This window comes from Arachis hypogaea, chromosome 3 (genome assembly GCF_003086295.3).
Source record: "Arachis hypogaea cultivar Tifrunner chromosome 3, arahy.Tifrunner.gnm2.J5K5, whole genome shotgun sequence".
Taxonomy (NCBI): Eukaryota; Viridiplantae; Streptophyta; class Magnoliopsida; order Fabales; family Fabaceae; genus Arachis; species Arachis hypogaea.
In genome coordinates, this window is record NC_092038.1 from 29240257 (window position 1) to 29259782 (window position 19526).

Sequence of the window (19526 nt, forward strand, 5' to 3'; positions counted from 1 at the left end):
TTGAGTTGTATGAGATTATATTATAGTTGCATTGTGTATATTTAAAAAAAATAATGATTAATATCCATAGATACTGATATACAGCAGATTGACCTTCGAAGTTTAATTCTCAAATTCAGTTTGTACTCGTTTAAAAAGGGTAAAGATTCTTTAAACCTTCAAAAATAAATAACGGAGAGAATCTATAATATTCTAACCCAGTTTAGTTTTCATGTACAAATACATGGTTCTAAGGCATGTAGAGCTTGCATGCAAATTAAATAGGCACCCTATATCATCATCAACATCCATAGGTTATCACTTCTCGGCTTCCATGAGTTATGAGATATGTCATGCTTGAAACAACTTCATTATTTTTTAGATCAAATCTAGTTTTATGTTTTAAATCTAATTTTAACTTAATAATTCACTTTCTCTCTCTTCCAATCCTTCGAATTACTGATGAAACAATTTTTCTCACATCTCTGCCAAAAAAAATTTCTCAAAAAACATACATACATACATAATATATATATATATATATATATCATGTATAAAAATAAAAAATAATAATAAGAAAAGAATATATTTTATTAAAGCTACAGAATTAAAACATAACTAATTTAAATGCAGAAGAGTTACTGTAATTAGTAAAAAAAATTAGATAGTAAAAGTATAATTAAGTAAAGCTTATGAATCAAATTATAATTAATTAAAATTTTGAGATTAAACTTAAAATGTAAGTGTAATATTTTTGAAATTAAAAGATGTAAAAAGAATTTAAATAAAGGTTGAGGTAAGTGTTTTAAAATTTAATAATATAATAATGATAATTATAATAAAATGTAGAAAAATAATTTAGTAACCTAAACTCTAGGCACTTCTTTATAAAACACTTAGGGAAAGTTGGAGAAGAAGTTTATAATTGATTATAGTATTAAAAAAAGGTTAAGAATATCAAGAGAAGATATTAATACAACAAAAAAAAGAAATAAAATTACCAGAAGCAGGTTAAGCCCTAAAAGACCTAAGTGAGGCAAGTGAAAGAGAGTAAGATTGATTAAGATTATAAAAAAAATTGAGAAAGAATAATGATACATGAGAATAAAGGAGGGACGAAAAATAGATATCGAAGAATGTAATTGAGAAAAGAAATAAAAGAAAAAGAAAAACTAAGAGGAGTTATAACAATTGATGAGAACTAATAATTGAAAGGAACTGTTAAAGCAAAAGGAACAGAAAAATAAATTGAAAAGGATTTATAGAAAAGGAAAACTGAAAGGTAAATGTTGATTGGGTCTTAGAGCAGATTGTATAGTGGGAACACCTACAGACTAAGAACTGCTTTCTAGGGGTACACATATACGTAGAAAAAGGGCTAAAAGTTAAGTGATGTTGCTTCAATCATACGACTTCAAGTTAATTGATGTGGTTTCGGCCATACGACTTGTATGTAACTGATACAATTGGAAAGTCATATTTAGGACTTGTGGTAATGTCGAGTTATAGGGTATAAATCGACATGTAAGCACATGGACTGTATAGGACAGACATGTATCATACTTATTTGTCGCATATATTCCTTGATGTACATTTTGTACGTGTGTGTACTTTCCTTGTTGTATTCTATATTCTGTATTCTCTGTTTGTTTACTATTTTTTGTATTTTTTATTTATCTATTATTTTCTATATTTTATGTTCAAGTACGGTTATTTAGTAATAATAAAGAATTAATAAACTTAACTAACAATCCCAACTTTACTAAAAACCTTCAAGTTCTTATCCCCTTTCTTTTCCCCTTCAGATGGAGCACGGGTGGCCCAATAATGATGTATGATCGTGTGGAGGGGTGATACATGATATCATACATTTTGACGACGTTCAACTTGGCTCAAATTTTGAAGACCTAGAGTGTTACTCTCTCGCCTTTGTAGTTTAGAGGGACTAGGGGATGTCACATATATATATATATATATATATATATATATATATATATATATATATATATTGTAAATAGTAAATAACTAGCTACTCCCAGTGATGTTAATCAACGTGTGATGTATGTACATGAAAGTTTTTATTCTACTTTATTTGTTATTATCTGTGATTTTATCTTTGACTATTTTTGCTTATCGAACCAAACATTTTCAAGAAAAAAATTTTCCGGCAAATTAACTGCGCTTTAATAATGAAACAGACTCATATAATAAATATTAGTTACTAAATAAGAAAGTAAGTTAGTAACGCTTAGCTTCTAATGTGATCATAACATGCTAAAAATTGGGTCGTTAAAACTCCCCAAGGCACAAGAATTTTTGTAGGGACCACCTTGAATAGGGACCTGATAGCGGCAATTTTTCCCTTGGAGACAAGGATGGTGCAAAATTCTCCAGAGGTAGATACAGGGACCCGAGCAGGGATCTATGCCACGTCCCTGCTAATCTCCGATTTCATAAATTTACTTAATTGTCCTTAATAATTTATTGGGTAAAGTATACTTTTTTTTCCAGAGTTTTTTATATTTTTCAAAAATACTCCTAATGTTTAATTTGATTCAATTTTATCCTTATCATTTGAAATAAGTTTTAATTTTATCCTTATTGTTAATTTTTTAATAGTCAAACATTAATCATTTTTTTTCTAATTTTATCCATACCACTCTACACCACTACCCCTTGTCTCCTCTTCCTCTCTCTCCTAAAACACATTTACTGTCATCATCCCTCACCACCTCTATTACCATCCCTAACATACACAACTATTGCCTCTCTCAAACCACACTGCTGCCATTACCACCGACAATAACAACACCACTTTTCCAAGACCACCACTCAAGCCATACCGCCACCGCCACCTACAACAACAACAACACTTTTCTCATCCCACCTCTCAAACCACATTACCACACCACCACTACCACCCACAACAACAATAATTAAATTTTTAATTTAAAAATTATTCAAATAAAATTTGTTGGAGAAAAGGGAAAATAGAGACATAGACAGAGGCAATGACAGAGAGAAGAGGCACAACAATAACAGAGGCAAGTCTTGTAGTAGCTATCATCACTGAACTCAAGGTAGAGATGCATGAGAGTAAGGGAGGATAGAATACACAGAGGAAGGTAGTGGAGGAGAGAAGGCGAAAGAGGTGAAAGCAAAGGAAGAGTAAGGCAGAGTAAACATTGATGGGTAAGAGAGAAAATGGCAATGAAGGTGAGGGAGAAGAAATGGAGGAGGTGCGGAAAGAAGGAGAGAAAAAGATGGTAAAGCTGAGTAAAATAAATTGAAGCATCCAGTAGTCATGTAAGGGTAAAGGTGGGGTAGATTTGGAGAAAGAAAAGGTAACATTAGGGTTAGAATAGGGGTAAAATTAGAAAAAAAATATTTGACTAACATTTTACTGTTAAAAAAATTAACAAGGGTAAAATTGAAACTTATTTCAAAAGATAAGGACAAAATTAAATCAAATTAAACGATAGGAGTTTGTTTGAAAAATATCAAAAATATTAGGGACAAAAATTATAATTTACCCTCATTTGCATAACCCTCTTCAATTCAGATTTCAGAGATCACCTAGCCCTAGTGGGTAGTGTTGCGCCATCCATACCCTATAATACATTACTCTCCATCCTCTCTGCAGCCACCCCCTCACCATTCTCCATTCTCATCACACTGTCACCCCTCACCCACCACCCGTCACTATGCCATCATCCTGCACTGCGTCGTTCTCTCTCCCGCAACATTCTTTTTCCTCTTCGACGGTACATCCATTCTCCTCTCCACGATTACGCTGTTATGTCGATTCTCCTCTTGGTTGCCACGTCACCCCAACTCGACTGATCTATGCTCTACCTTGCCGTCGCATCCCCCCACCGCGTCAACTCGAAAGAAGTTGTCGTCGACAGCATCGCCGTTGCAGCCGCCAATTGTCCCTCCTCCTCCACTTTCACTTGACTTCAAGTTTGATACTTTTTCCCTCTCTGTAATCTCATGCACTTAGGATTTATCCAAGATTAATCCCATTTGGTGCAGGTGTTATCTATTGTAGGTTGAACTATTGTATGTTTTGTATGCAAGTATGCAAATTTCACTACTTACATTTGTTATATATAGAATATTATTTATGCAATAATTATGCTTAGCTTGGATTTCACTTGCTATTTTTGTATAGGATAGATAGTCACAACTCTATTCCTATGAAAAATAATAATCAGTCAGAATTAACACAAAGTGGTAAAGGTCGAGCAATTAAAGCAAATCTCAAAGAAACACAAAAGGAAGGACAAGAAGAAACACAAAAAGAAGGACAAAAAATAAGCCAAAGCATGCAAAGCAATTCTAATAAAAGAGGATTAACTTCCGATGCTTGAAAGTATTTAAAGAGAGAACAAATAGATAGAGAATGAAAGACAATATGTAAACATTGGGAAAGAAAGCTTGGAGGTGACACGAAGTAAGGAACCTAAGCATTTGCATAATTACATTAGAATTTGCCCGATTCGTATTATTATGGGACCAAAGCAATCAACGTTGAAAACAATGCAACAATCGTCGAGTTCAACAAGAACAAGAAGGTCAACGGATTCACTTTTGGTTGAAAACTTTATATTTAGTCAATAGGCATCACGATGAGTATTTACAAGATAGATTATTAAGGATAAACACCCTATAACATTTGTTGAGAAAAAGGATTTTCACAAGTTTATGACTTAGACTCAACCTTTGTTCAAATTTTTTACAAGAAATACATTGAAAAAGTGATATCATGAAGATGTATGAATCTAAAAGGTAAAGGTTATGAAATTATTGAGAAAAAATTTAAGCCACATTGCTATAACTACTGACATATGGAGTGCTGATTATCAAAACAAAGGTTATATATCAATCACAACTCACTTTATTGATGATGATTGAAACTTGCAATGTCGACTTATGAGATATAATTTTAATTTATTTGTGCTTTTAGTATCTGGGTATATTTGACTTGTAATGTCATGATTGTTTATTGTATTTACATTACTTTAAGTTTGTATATGTGCATGTGCCTGTGTCCCATACTACTGAGGTTCTTAGCGATGTTTTGGTGATTTTTGTATGATTGGAAAGAAAATTGTCAACTTTAACAATTGATAATTGTAGATAAAAAGTGCAATGATTCATCTCATACTTAATAAGATTTTATCATCTAACTTTATTAAGAGAAAAAAAATTTTCATATGCGTTGTGCTCACATTATTAATTTGATTGTGAAAGATGGCATGAATGTAATATATGTTCTACTAAAAAATAGAGGTTTTTTTTTAGTTGCAACATAGAAGAGGGAAGAAAAATTTGAAGACACTTGCAAGCAATTGAATATTAACTATAGGAAAAAGCTTGCACTTGATTGTAGAACTAGATGGGATTCAACTTATCTAATTCTTACTTCTGCATTGTCATATAGAGAAGTTTTTGAGCATTTAAGACAACGTAAATCTCTGTATAAATGTGTACCATCTAATGATGAGTAGAAAATGACAATGAACTTGTTGAGTCTTTTATGGTGTGACTGAGTTGTTTTCTGACACTTTATGTCCAATCACAAATTCATATTTTTCTAAGGTGTGTGAAATGAGATTGACATTGAATGAGTGGCTCCTTAGTTCAAATGACATGACACTACAATATTTTTTATCTGAGACAACATTTAAAAAGTGTTGCCTAAAGATTGAAAAAAGGTTGCCTTTGATCTATAGCAACACTTTTGGATATAAGACCACGCTTTTAGGGGCCTTGCAGATTTAGTCGTTGCCTTAGATCAAGGCAAAAATTTTTTGCTTCAAAAACAATGCTTTTGAAAGCAACTCTTCAAAACCGTTGCCTATTCTAAAACAAAGAGAACGCTTATAAATAGACTTTAATACACCTCTCTTCTCTACTAATTTTATAACTAATAAAAAACATTGCCTATTCTATTCGTATAGCAACCCTTGGGAGTGTTGCATATTTGACCAACTACGACATCAGAATGAAATTATAAAATATAGTTTCACCAAGAAAATAACAAATCTTATCTCTTAGAACAAAATTTTTAATGTTGCAATACTTACAGGATCAACTGCTTTGACGTCACTGGTATTGGGACTAAAATCTTGAAAATTGATAATGAATTGTAGGTTACTAATATTGTTACTGAATTGAAGATATCTTATAAGATTAAATAAGAGCGGAAACCTGAATCAATTCCTGCAACTCTTCTTTTGGTAAGGGATGGATGCCGAGCAGAAACTAAAGAAGTTTGAAACATCAACATTATTACCAAATATGTTATAATAGCAACAGCAACATTATTAAAATTAGAATTCAAAGCACGAAAATAGAAAAGAAAAAAGAATAGGCAGAATTATAAGTACCTACAAATAGTAACTAGCGGTGATGAACAAACACGAGCGGAGACGATCGAAACTCGAACACGAGTGAGCCAAACATGGCGCAAGTTTGAGCAATGAGGAACACGATGACGATAAGCAGAGAAGAGGGATTACAACAGCGACGGATCCAGCAGTGCAAGGTAGAAGCGACAACAACATCGCAAGGCAGAGACGGTGCTAAAGGTGAAGAATGTGGCGATGGCAACTTCTCTCTCCGTCGTCTTCTTCTCCTTCTTTCTCTTCTTCCTCTTTCGATGGCGGTTCTCCCTTCTTCTCTCTTCTCTTTCTTCTTCTCCCCCTTCCCACAGTAGAACCCTAATCCTTTTTTGTTGCTTTTGTTTTTAGTTATTAAGTTGGATTTGTTTTATTTTAAAATTGGTAAAAACTTGAAATTAAAGTTAAAATATGCTGGTAAGATTTATTTTTTGGGAGAGACATTAAAAATTTTAGACACCATTTAAAAAGTGAAGTTTAAAATAAATTTAAAGACGAAGTTTAGAAAAAGTAATATATTGAGTGTCTTATAATTTATCAAAGGCATCACTTATAACGTGTTAATAAAAAATACATTTTTATAATTCTATTTTTTTCTGACTAGTATAAAGCGTTGTGTATATATATTTTAGGCAACCTTTTTGAAATGTCGTCTTAAACATATGTTGCAATAAATAAAAAAATATTATAGTGTGATTCATAGAATGAAAACAAATATGATTAGTAAGTTTCAAAAGTATTCGGATCAAATTAATGAAGTTATAGCTATGGACGAGCTATTTTAGACCTTAGATATAAGATGAAATTGTTGAATTTTTTTTGCTAAAATATATAGATCTCAAAGCGAGAATGAATTGAGTAAGGTCAAGAAAATAATGGAAAAATCAGCATGCAAATATCAGCTTAAGAATAGAGCTAGAAGAAGAGCTCCAAATGATGTTAATGGTTCAGCTTCTACTTTATATGTTGGACATGATGAAGAGCCTTCAAAGAGAGCAAAATTTAGTTTTATCTACTTGCAATTTATAAAAGATACATCTAAAGATTGTGCTGTGCAAACAGAATTGGATTTCTATTTAGAAAAGAGTGTTATAGTAGATAAAACAAATTTTAAAAAATTTGACATTTTAGGCTACAAAAAAATATTGGAGTGAAATATTAGGCAACATTTTAGACTAATAAAAAAATATTTTAATTTGGATATCCATATCGCAATAGGTTGCATTATGAATTTATTAAGACTTTAATTTGCACTCAACATTGGATACACTCTTTTAGGTGAAAGTATTAATAACTCAAGTTTTTATTTGGTATTAAAGTTCAAATCATTGTCAAATTTAGCTCTTTTGTGAATTGTTGATTGATTGATATAATATAGGTAAATTAAGGTGAAAAATTTGAAGTCTTTGGAACTATGAGATGGGATATGGGGTATTTATGAGTTTAGGTAATTTTTTGAGGAGTAATAGGGAGTCAGCAAAATTTGTGATATGTAGCCATCAATTAGCCATCATCAATATTTTTAATGGTGTGAGATGACATTTAATAGTGTAGGATTACTCATTTTTTTTTGGAAAAGTATACGGAACAACTCTCCTATAAGCCAACATAAGCCAACTCTATTATAATTTAAATTTTAGAAATAAATAAATATTTAAAAATCAAAATTAAAAAAAGATTTTTTTACATTTATTCTAATCACATTTATAATACACAATAAAAACAATCCACAAAAAACTTAATCCCTTTCCATTTATTTAGAAACAGTCAAATCTCTCCCTCCACAAACCCACCGTCTCCACACATTTTCGACTCCGCCGCCCACCAACCACCGTCGCATTTTTCGTCGCACTGCGCAGCCTCTTCCACGCGTCCTGTCACCGTCCTTCTTTCGTCGACGCCGTCGCCTACCGTCCCGACGCATCTGCACCGCCACGGCCCCCATCCGTTGTGACGCAACCACCGTCAGTCCCCCAGTCGCGATGCGCGATCAACTACTCCGATCCATGGCAACTCCTCCACTCGTGATGCGCGGCCTCCGTGGCTTCCTCCTCGCAACGCGCCACCACGAGTCTCCCACGGTCCACGCAACACCGTTCAAGATGTCGTCGCTGGTCACCCAACGGCTCTTCTTCTTCTCCTCTCCTCTTTGGTTTTGAATGATTCTTTTAACTATTTTTTTATGTTTCTTTTTCCTACATTTCAGAGGATTCTTTTTATTAGTTTTGAATGATTCTTTTTCCTCTATTTTGTATGTTTTTTTGTAGGATTTGGATGATTCTTTTTCCTATGTTTTGTATGTTTTTTTCTTAGAATTTGGATGATTCTTTATGTTTTGTATGTTTTTTTTAAGATTTGGATGATTTTTTATCTTATGTTTTGGTGTTTTTTTTTTGGAGTTTGGACATTTTTTTAAAAGAGAAATTAGTATTTGCGTAATAAATGATAAAATATGAATTAGAGTAAAAAGAAATAATTAATAATCATTGATTTTGTATTTTTTAAAAAATAAATTTAAATAATTAATAATTAATAACAATTAATTAGTATAGAATGTAATTTAAATATGTTTATTGGCTTGTTGTTGGCTATACCCCTCTTGATTCTCTAGCAGAATTCTTTTTCTTTTGATGGTTAACTGTTAACCAGATTTCAATAAAAGTAATGGCCCCATAGACTTTTTCTTCTTTTTTTATTATGCTAAATTTTTATTTAATATAGAGTATTCTTGTTTATGATGTATGTTAACATATTTATGTGTTGTGTTATTTTAACATAGATCAAGAAGTTATTTGACAAAAAAAAATATTTAATATTAAAGACTTTATTTTATGGTTTTTTTTAATTGAAAATTGTATTTTAAAACTTTGTTTCATAAATTATAATTATGATGTGTTATTTTTAAACTTGTAATTTTAGACAATATATATTTATGATGTAGTAATGTTTTGTGATTTTTTTATTTTTTTATTTTTCATTAGAGAATGTAAGGAACCTGGGAAATAGCGATGAGAAAAATATTTCCCCATAAAAAGAATTGGATATGAGAACGAAAAGCAAATCTAGATTCAGAGATGGAGGAAAAAAAAATATTTTTTGTCCCTATCTTACTCCGTTGCTATCCCTAAAAGGCACATACTGCTTTAGTCCCTCCTAATCATCATTATCGTCATCATATATCTATATGCCTGTATATGTACACTTGAGTAAATAATTTGAAATAAAAAAGTAGTATTTTACAATTTTGATGATATAAATTTTGAAAAGTGTAGCACATTTGTAAAAAAAAATCTAAACAAAATAGTGCGTGCATTAATTTTTATACATGTATCTTGAATGTCACGTATTTAGAATTTCTTTTCAAAACAATAAAATAATTCTAAATAACACTTTGGAACATTATTATTATTATTATTATTATTATTATTATTATTATTGGTAGCCTTAACTTTGAATATAGAAAATAGTTACAAAGTAAGCAAGGAATATTCTTATTCTAGAATCATAAGTTATATATAACAACATTAAACATCTCTAAAACTCTATATAAAATCTAGTCTATAATAAATTTGTCCTTGCAACAGAAGAGAGAGAGAGAGAGATGGCTAGAAATAGTATCGCATATGCACTAATATTACTCATAATTGGAGTAGTAGTTATTTGTTTTGCGGTTGATAATGTGTTCCATAATACTATTCCTGAATTCCCTCAGCCTTCGTCTTATTATGTTGCAAATGATGCTTTGGCTTTATGTATAAAACAATGCAAGAAAAAATTCCCGTTAAGATCAAAAGTGTACCAGGAATGCATGGCCAAATGCCTTGAGCAGTATTCTTCTAAGCCCAACACCTAAGTGATGGTAAGTATGTAAGTTATCGTAAATCATTTTGAATTCATGTATCTTGTGTATAAATATTTGACGCGATCAATTTTCCATTCTTTTTTAACAATATCGAGAGACCTATTAATTATCGAGAAAGTATCTAAGGTAGTCACTTACTTGATGTAAAATACAACTGAGAATTTAAACACATTTTGGTACTTAATAATAATCTTTAATAATATACAAAATAAATAATGAAAAAATATATATTTGATTTTTCAAATTTAAATGCAAAAGATGTTATGGAATTGTTTTGGTGAACTTTTAATAAAAGATATTTTTTCGAGTTATTTTTTTTAAAAGATCTTATAAAAAGTAAAAAAAAATTTATGTTTAGATATGTCGTGCAAAAAAATCTTTTTATTTATCAATTATATTTGTGTATAATAATATAAAAATATTTTTTATTTATTTATTATGTAAAGAATATTTTTTTTAAAAAATCTTTTAAAAAATATAAAATTTAACTTTTTAAAAATGTATTTTTTATTTTTTTAGTATTTTTATTTTTACTATTATAAATTTATCAAACATGTTAAAAATAAAAAAAGATTTTTTATTAAAAAAAATATTTTTTTATTAAAAAAATATTTTTTAACAATTTAATAACGCTCAAATAAATGGAATCCACTTTTAGATGTGTTCTAAAACCTAATATTCTCCAAAAAAAAATGGAAATTTATTTAAGCACTTTTATCATATTAGGAGGTGATTTAATTTATATCGCTGATATTGGGGTTTTTTCCTTTTTTACTATTATGTTATTTATTTTTCTTTTGTCATATGCTTCAATTTTTTTCTTTTTTGTGGTCTAATTGTTGTTTCTATAAGGCAATACTAGCAAAGAAGTTATTATTATATGTAGTAAAATATTGTGAAATAAAATAATCGCAAAAAGTGTTGAGCAGGGAGTCATTCCAAGCAATTAAAAAGATCAGGTTTATTCCGAATTTCCAATCGAAATTTAATTGAATAGTAGTTTAATTAATGGAGAAATATTTCAGCATTTTGACCATATTGAGATGCAATTCACCACGCTAATTTTGGATGCAAAGAGCTTTATTTAAGTCTCCCATTTGTTAAACCTGATCGATAATATTAGAGATAAAAAATAATAAAATTTTATTTTATTTAATAATTAATAAATATTAAATAAAATAAATTTAAATTATTTTTAATTAATATTTTTTGTTACTAAATATTTCTAAAATCTGACAAGATAATTAACGTAGTATATTTATGGCTTGATAGAATAAGAAATAAAGACACCGCGTGCGTTAATGTCACTTACTACAATTTTTTTTTTAATTTTTATATTGTCATTATATAAGCCTGTATATGTTACAGTCAATTTTATAGAAAATTTTTCATAGAAGTCCTAACATTTATTACAGGTTTGATAGAGTTGGGATTTTAATAAATCTTCAAATGAAAAGAAGAGGAGTTAAGCATCAGATTATATGGAAGTGATTAGTGCTGCTGATATCGGATACTTCAATAATTTTATTTTCTGTTGTAAAACAACTAAATAAATAAGGATGAGGTGATATAAAATAAAATAAAGAAGTATAATTAGATAATTATAATAGTAGTATTTATTATAATTATTATATCAATATAATAGAGATAATTAATATGTTTATTAGTATTATATATTGTAATGTATGTATATATAAAGAAAGAGAAAGAAGTATTATAACATAAAAAAAAGAGGAAATTGTTTATTACTTTATGTTTGCCTGAGACTTAGCCTCTTATTTATAGACATACAAAAGGTAATATTTTCAACTTTTATTAAATTCATTTTCTTTTAAAAATGGACATCCACCTATTTAATCTTATCACAACACTCCCCTTGAATGTTTATTTAGGATTATGTCTCGTTAAAACCTTACTAAAAAAACCCAATGGAAAAAAACTTTAGTGAAGGAAAAAGAGTACAAGATCATTTGTGATGGGGACTGCCTCATTAAAAACCTTGTCAAGAAAAACCTAATGGAAAAAAAACCTGATCAAGGAAAAAAGAGTACAGTCTCCCCCTCTTGTCGACATCATTTAATGTTTCAAAATCGGTGCATCCCAATCTCATGTACGAATCTTTCAAAGGAGGATTTTGGGAGTGATTTTGTGAATAAATCTGCCAGATTATCACTTGATCGGATCTGTTGGACATCAATTGTCCCTTAATTTTGAAGATCATGAGTGAAGAAGAATTTAGGAGAAATATGCTTTGTTCTATCACCTTTAAGTTGAGCAATGCATGCTGTATTATCTTCAAACAGGACAGTTGGAGCTATTTTATGATCAGTCAGTCCACATGATGACAGAATATATTGGATCAAACTCCTGAGCCAAAAACACTCACGACTAGCTTCATGTATCGCTAGTATTTCAGCATGATTAAAGGAGGTTGCTGCAATTGTCTGTTTTATGGACCTCCATGATATCGTTGTACCACCATATGTGAATAAGTATCCTGTTTGAGATCTCCCTTTATGTGAACAAGTATCTAGCATCTGCATAGCCAACTAATTGTAACTTAGATCTATAGGGATAAAACAACCCCAGATCAACCGTTCTATGAAGATATCGAAAGATTTGTTTGATTCCATTCTAATGTCTTCTGGTTGGAGAGGAACTATATCTTGCTAGTAAATTCACAGCAAATGATATATCAGGTCGTGTATTATTAGTAAGATACATTGGCACTCCAATAGCACCAAGATATGGTACTTCAGGACCAAGGATATCTTCATTTTCTTCCTTAGGACGGAACTGATCCTTTTCCACATCCAAAGATCTTACGATCATTGGGGTACTTAATGGATGTGACTTATCCATATAAAATCTCTTCAAGATATTTTCTGTTGTTTGATGAATAAAGATCCCATTTTATGTATCCTCGATCTGCAGGCCGAGACAAAATTTAGTCTTTCCAAAATCTTTCATCTCAAACTCTTCTTTTAGAGTTTTTATAATTGTTGGAATCTCTTCAGGAGTTCTAATGATATTTAAATCATCAACGTACACAGCAATTATAATGAATCCAGATGCAGATTTCTTTATAAAAATACATGGACAAATATCATCATTCTTGAATCCATTTTTGCCAAATACTCAGTAAAACGATTATACCACATTCGTCCAGATTGCTTTAGACCATATAAAGATCTTTGCAATTTGACTGAGTATAACCCTTGCGAATATTCATTGGATAGTTTAGATATCTTTAGTCCTTCAGGGACTTTCATATAGATATCCCGATTTAATGAGCCGTATAAATAGGCTGTTACCACATCCATTAAATGCATATGCAGTTTATAATATGCAGATAAACTGACCAAATAACACAATGTTATCGCATCCACTACAGGGAAATACGCTTCTTCATAATCTATACCGGGTCTCTATGAAAAACCTTGTGTTACAAGTCGAGCTTTGTAGCGTACAACTTCATTTTTCTCATTTCGTTTTCTCATTTCGTTTTTGCAAACCGGAATTTAAATACATCTTCAGTTTGTGTCTCAAGATACCTCACTATAGAGGGAGAATCATATCCAACATATATCCCCAATTTTCTTTGGGATCCCATTTTGGTGCGATTAGGTGGTGCGATTAGGTGGTGCAATAGGAACATATATCGCACACCCAAATATTCTTAAATGGGAAACATTTGACTGCTGGCCAAAAGCTAATTGCATAGGAGAGAACTGATGGTAACTCATTGCCTCAAATGAATAAGTGCTGCGGCATGTAAAATAGCATGCCTCCACACCGAGGTTAGGAGATTTGTTCTAATAAGTAAGGGTCTAGCAATTAATTGGAGGCATTTAATAAGTGATTCTGCTAACCCATTTTGTGTGTGAACATAAGCTACTGGATGCTTAACACTTATTCCATTAGCCATACAATAAGCATCAAAAGTTTGGGAAGTAAATTCACCAGCATTATCAAGGCGAATTGCTTTGATTGAATTTTTTGGAAATTGTGCTTTTAATCGAATAATTTGAGCCAGTAATCTCGTAAACGCCAGGTTGCGAGAAGACAATAAGCACACATGTGACCATCTCGAAAATGCGTCTATTAGGACCATAAAATATCTAAAAGATCCACATAGTGGATGAATAGGTCTACATATATGGCTTTGAATCCTTTCTAAGAATTTAGGGAACTCAAATCCAATCTTTACTGGTGATGGCCTTAAAATTAACTTTCCCTGAGAACATGCAACATAACAAAATTCATTAGATTTAAGAATCTTTTGGTTCTTTAGTGAATGTCCATGGGAGCTTTCAATAATTCTTCGCATCATGGTTGTTCCCGGATGACCCAATTAGGGGTGGCAGCAATACCTGAACCCGCGGGTACCTGACCCGCCCCTACCCGGTCGGGGCGGGTTTAAACCCGACCCACAGCGGGACAAGTTTGAAGCGTGGCGGGGTGGATGAGCGGGGCGGGGTGGGGTCGGGTTTAGGGTGAACCCGCCCGGAGTGCATATATATATATATATATATATATATATATATATATATATATATATATATATATATATATATATTAAAAATTAGGGTTACTTGACTTCACTTCCTCGCCGCGGTCACTCATTTCATTTCCATTCTCAAATCTCAACCCTAGGCATTAGGCAAACTCTGAAGCTCACTTTGTCACTCACTCACTCTTCACTCCTTCAGGCTTGAGGCTTCAGACCTTCAGCTCTTCTCCAACTCTCCAAGGCTGTCAAGGACCACATCCTCTGCTCAGCTGCGCCAGTAAGTCGCCATCACAGCTTGTCCGATCGTTCGCCGTCGCTCACCAAGACACCAACCGTCCTCATTCATCTCGGTCGCCTTGCCGCTGTCGCTCACATCGGCGTCGCTCCCACTTCTCGCCGTCACTGTCCTCGCCGACTCGCCTCTCCAATCTGCGGTCTTTGGTCTGTGCTCACCTTGTCGTCCCTCCTTCCTCCATCGTCGTCTCTCTGGTGACTGGTAAGCACTAAGCACTTCTCGCTCAATACTTACCGCTGATGTGCATGCTCAGTTTTTTTTAATTTAATTTTTATGATTTATGTTTTATGTTAAAATAGTTAAGATAAAACTAAAATTAATTTTGATTTCAAAAAATTAATTTCTCGCTCTGGTGACTGGTAGATTCCTGCATTGTGTAGCTCTTTTTCTTGTAAAATTCAGTCCATGGAGAAGAAGAAGTGATTTATTCTGATTTTATTCTGATTTTGCAATTGTTATTGAGTAGTGAATGGATTCTTCAAGATTAGAGTGACTTTGTTTATGAAAGGGAATATGATCAAGGTGTTATAATTATGAAGAGAATCAAAGACTATTCTGTTTTTTCTGTTAAGAACAAAGGCTAGAGCAATAAATTTAGTGTTAATTATGTTGTGAACTTTGTTTATCTATTTTGGTATGTTGCAGTTTTTGATTGAATAAATTTGGCTGAATTTTGCCTAAAACTTGTGTGATTTTTGTGCAATTTTACTACACTAGTTAAACAGCAGAAGTGCAGAACTGATCAACAAATTTTGCTGATATATAATTCCATTGCATGCATCTTGTAAATTTCTTCCTATCCATGTGATAAAAAAAATCAGTATTTCAGTTATATCTATCTAAAGAAATAAAAGGGTATTGACATAATTCTTTCTTGGTCATTATGATTCACTTTCCTAATCTCTTAATTATAAAAGTTGAGTGATGAATTATCAAATCATATTCACGTAGTTTACTGCTACTGCTACTGTTACCAAATGAATTTTGAATTTAATAAAAGTAATTTCTAAATTATAAATCTAAATAAGCAAAGTCATAATCCTCAAAAAATAAAAGATGTTAACAACTTCTAATTAACCTACTTGAATGGAGTTATTTTCCTCGTCGAGTTCCTTATTTTCCTTGTCAAGTCTAGTAAGTTCTTCATGGAGTAATTGGACTTCAGTTCTAAGCTTTGCCACGGATCCTTCGAGCTCTTGGAATGCTTCCTAATAAAATTAACAGTTTTGTTTATATATTGAAATTCAAGTTTTGGAGATATATATCAATCAAGATAATGCACATTTTTATATTATATTATGTACCTGTTCATAATTTCTCTTCCTCTGAGCACATTTTCTGCTGGCCTCTCTTACATAGTATCAATTAATTTGCTAATTCTTACATCTTTTGATTTTCAGGTTTAAATTTTGATTTGCAAATTTTTAATGATGATGAAGATGTTGAAAGTGATCAATAATAAGGGTTGAAGATTCTTTTATATCTAATATTGTAATTTCTTTATTATGGTGTTAAGTTTGTAGTGATCTAACACTTTTTTTTTAATTTCAAATTATTTGAGCTAATGACATTGTATGAATTTCATGTTTGTATTTTAATTTATTTATGAATTTTAAGTTTTTTGTCTTAATTTAGATATGAATATGTTAAAATTAAAATATTTAATTTTTATAGGGGCGGGTAGGGGTGGGGCGGGTACCCGCAGGGGCGGGTTCGGGTACTGCAATTTACTACCCGCGGGTTGTGACGGGGCGGGTAATACCTAAGTTACGGGACGGCGGGGCAGGGTCGGGTAGGGTAAAAACCCGCCCCTACCCGCCCCATTGCCACCCCTAGACCCAATCGATCGTAACAAGTTATGAATTCATTTGGGCTAGTAAACTTCTAGTTTACAGTGGTATGTGATTCAATCGCACTAATCTTGGTATAATATAATCCAGATGAAAGTGAGGGTAACTTTTCTAGTATAACCTTTTTTAAATCATGAGTTTTGATACATAAATACTCATGATTTCCTTCATTCATAGTTTCAATATGATATCCATTTCGACGAATATCTTTGAAACTCAACAAGTTCCTCAAAGACTTGGTAGATAATAGTGCATTATTTATTATGAATTTTGTTCTCCAGGAAACAAAATTATGGCTCTTCCAGAGTCTTCTATCACATTGCCTGAGCCAATAATAGTATTAACATATTCTCTTTTGGCACAAGATGGGTAAAATATATATCACTTTTGAGAATGGTGTGCGAATTTTCACTATCCGCAAGGCATACATCTTCATTATATATCCTTGCCATTTTCTTCAAAGATAAATAATAATAAAATGAGTAGTAATACATGCACAATCAAATTGAATTCTTGATTGGAATTATTTTTCTAAAAAACACTGCACATAATGTCATATACTAAAATTTTATTTTAAAACTTGACACATTTAATGATTTCAAAATTCATGAACATTAATATTTCATTATTTATATACATCACTTAAATATATATAAAATAAAACTTAACAATAAGTTCTTTACATTATTTATTTACATGGATACTTAACAATCCCATATATTAAAATATTTCATCATTGATCAAATGACCAATATTTCCTTCAGGATTCTCAAAGAAATCAGATACATCATAATGAGTGGTAGAATTTTCAGCATCATTTGAAATAAAATTTGTTTCCTTTCCTTTGTCATCCTTTTTCAAAGATGCTTGATAAAGATCAACTAGGTACCTTGTGGTACGACAGGTTCGTGTCCAATGGCCCTTTCCACCACAACGAAAGCATTTATTCTCAATTGATTTACTTTGCCCATTGTTTCTTTCTTTATCCCACTTCTAGTGAGATCCTTACTTGTGAATATAATTCTTCTTCTTTCCATAAATTTTCTTATTACCAAAATCTTGTCATTTACAGAAATTATAGTAGTAATATTTTATTTTTGAAAAATAGTTATTTTTTAATTTAAATTAAAAAAATTCTGGTTAAATATGGCTTATTCTGATGTACCTGTGTATTTTTAGAAACGATAACAATGATTGCCATCGTTAAATATGGTTTTTTTAATTTATAATTAAAAAAATCCTTGAAGAAGCTATACTTGTTGTCCGTGTATTTTTGTGTACTCCTATATACTGTTTGTAGATCTATATACTATTTTCTAGACTATGATATGGTTTAAAAACGCGTGTTTAAAAAAATTGAGTGAAGTTCGCCAGGATAAGGTGAACTTACCAATTTTTATAGAGTTCGCCCGGGTTCGGCAAACTTGCCCAAATATAAAAAAAAATCATATTTAGAGAATTAAAGTCAAAAAATTATATTTGAAAAAATAATAATTTTTTTATTTTATTATAGAAAAAAATCCTACATTTTAATTACTATTTATTTATTCATAAGAATCTTGTTTGAGTAATAATATGCTTAAAATGGATATTCATTCTAAAATCTTAGTTCCTAAAATGTTGTTAGAACGATTTAATTAATGGATATGGATATTAAAATATTAATGCATGTTTAGTTGTGCAAGATGTATATAAATTTTGTATGGAAGGTGAAAAACTCTTCCCTATAAGGTCAAAAAAGAGTAAAATTGGGCTCGTTAATACTTTGTTTGGATGGAAGATGAAAAATGAGAGAAAAAGAAAATGAAAAAAAAAAAAAGAAAATGAAAGGAAAGAAAATGAAAAAAAAATTAATTTTTTTATGTTGTTTCGATGAAGAAAAAATAGATGGAAAGAAAATAGGAGAAAATTTTTCTTTTGTTTAGATGAAAGGAAAAGTAAGAATAATAAAAACTACTCATTTATTCTTAAATTATTTTTTAATTTATTCTTTTCTATTATCTTTTAATGTCATAAATAAAAAATATATCATTCTTTTTAAGAATATATAAATAAATAATTTCCTAAAAGAATAATAAAAACTACTCATACTTTACATCATTAATCTTCTTAAGCATATTTAAGAAAAAGTTTCACTAAATTGTATTTACAAAATAAAATATTATCAAAAGTGGGTAGCATTTCTTTCTTACTACGTGCGACAAAAAATCATATACAATTTTTATAAACATGTAACAAAACGCCAAAAAAGTAATGACGACCAGGACTCCTAGAGAGTACTATTTTATCACCACACAACACTTTTCAAAAGGGTAATTCTTCATAGTCAGAGTCATTGCCTACTTCCAAAAAATCAATTCTACATAGCTTGAGCCATCTGTACCCATCTACTTCAAAAAATAAAGTTTTTTCGAGTTAAAGATATTAACACATGATCGATTTCTACTTGTACTAAGCAGTGTACTCGTTGTTCCCAAAGACAAATTAATTCAAAGATCAGATTTGATCATGATAATCTATTTTATCGATGTCTTTCTATTTAAACAACTAATCAACTTCAAAGTATATATACATAAAGTGATTTTCAACCATGGTTAACATAAATAAAACAGAAAATGAT

The 19526-nt window shown here is 30.9% G+C and overlaps 2 long non-coding RNA genes across 2 annotated transcripts; both read left to right on the plus strand.

Moving 5' to 3' along the window:
* The first annotated feature begins 9903 nt into the window (after positions 1-9903).
* Positions 9904-11996, plus strand: LOC140182575 (uncharacterized). The gene is made up of 2 exons (XR_011878455.1): positions 9904-10245; positions 11664-11996. It is a non-coding gene; the product is annotated as an uncharacterized lncRNA (long non-coding RNA).
* A 2876-nt stretch (positions 11997-14872) lies between these two features.
* LOC112790067 (uncharacterized) lies at positions 14873-16672 on the plus strand. Its single transcript, XR_003196491.3, has 2 exons — positions 14873-15257; positions 16457-16672. It is a non-coding gene; the product is annotated as an uncharacterized lncRNA (long non-coding RNA).
* The last annotated feature ends 2854 nt before the right edge of the window (positions 16673-19526 follow it).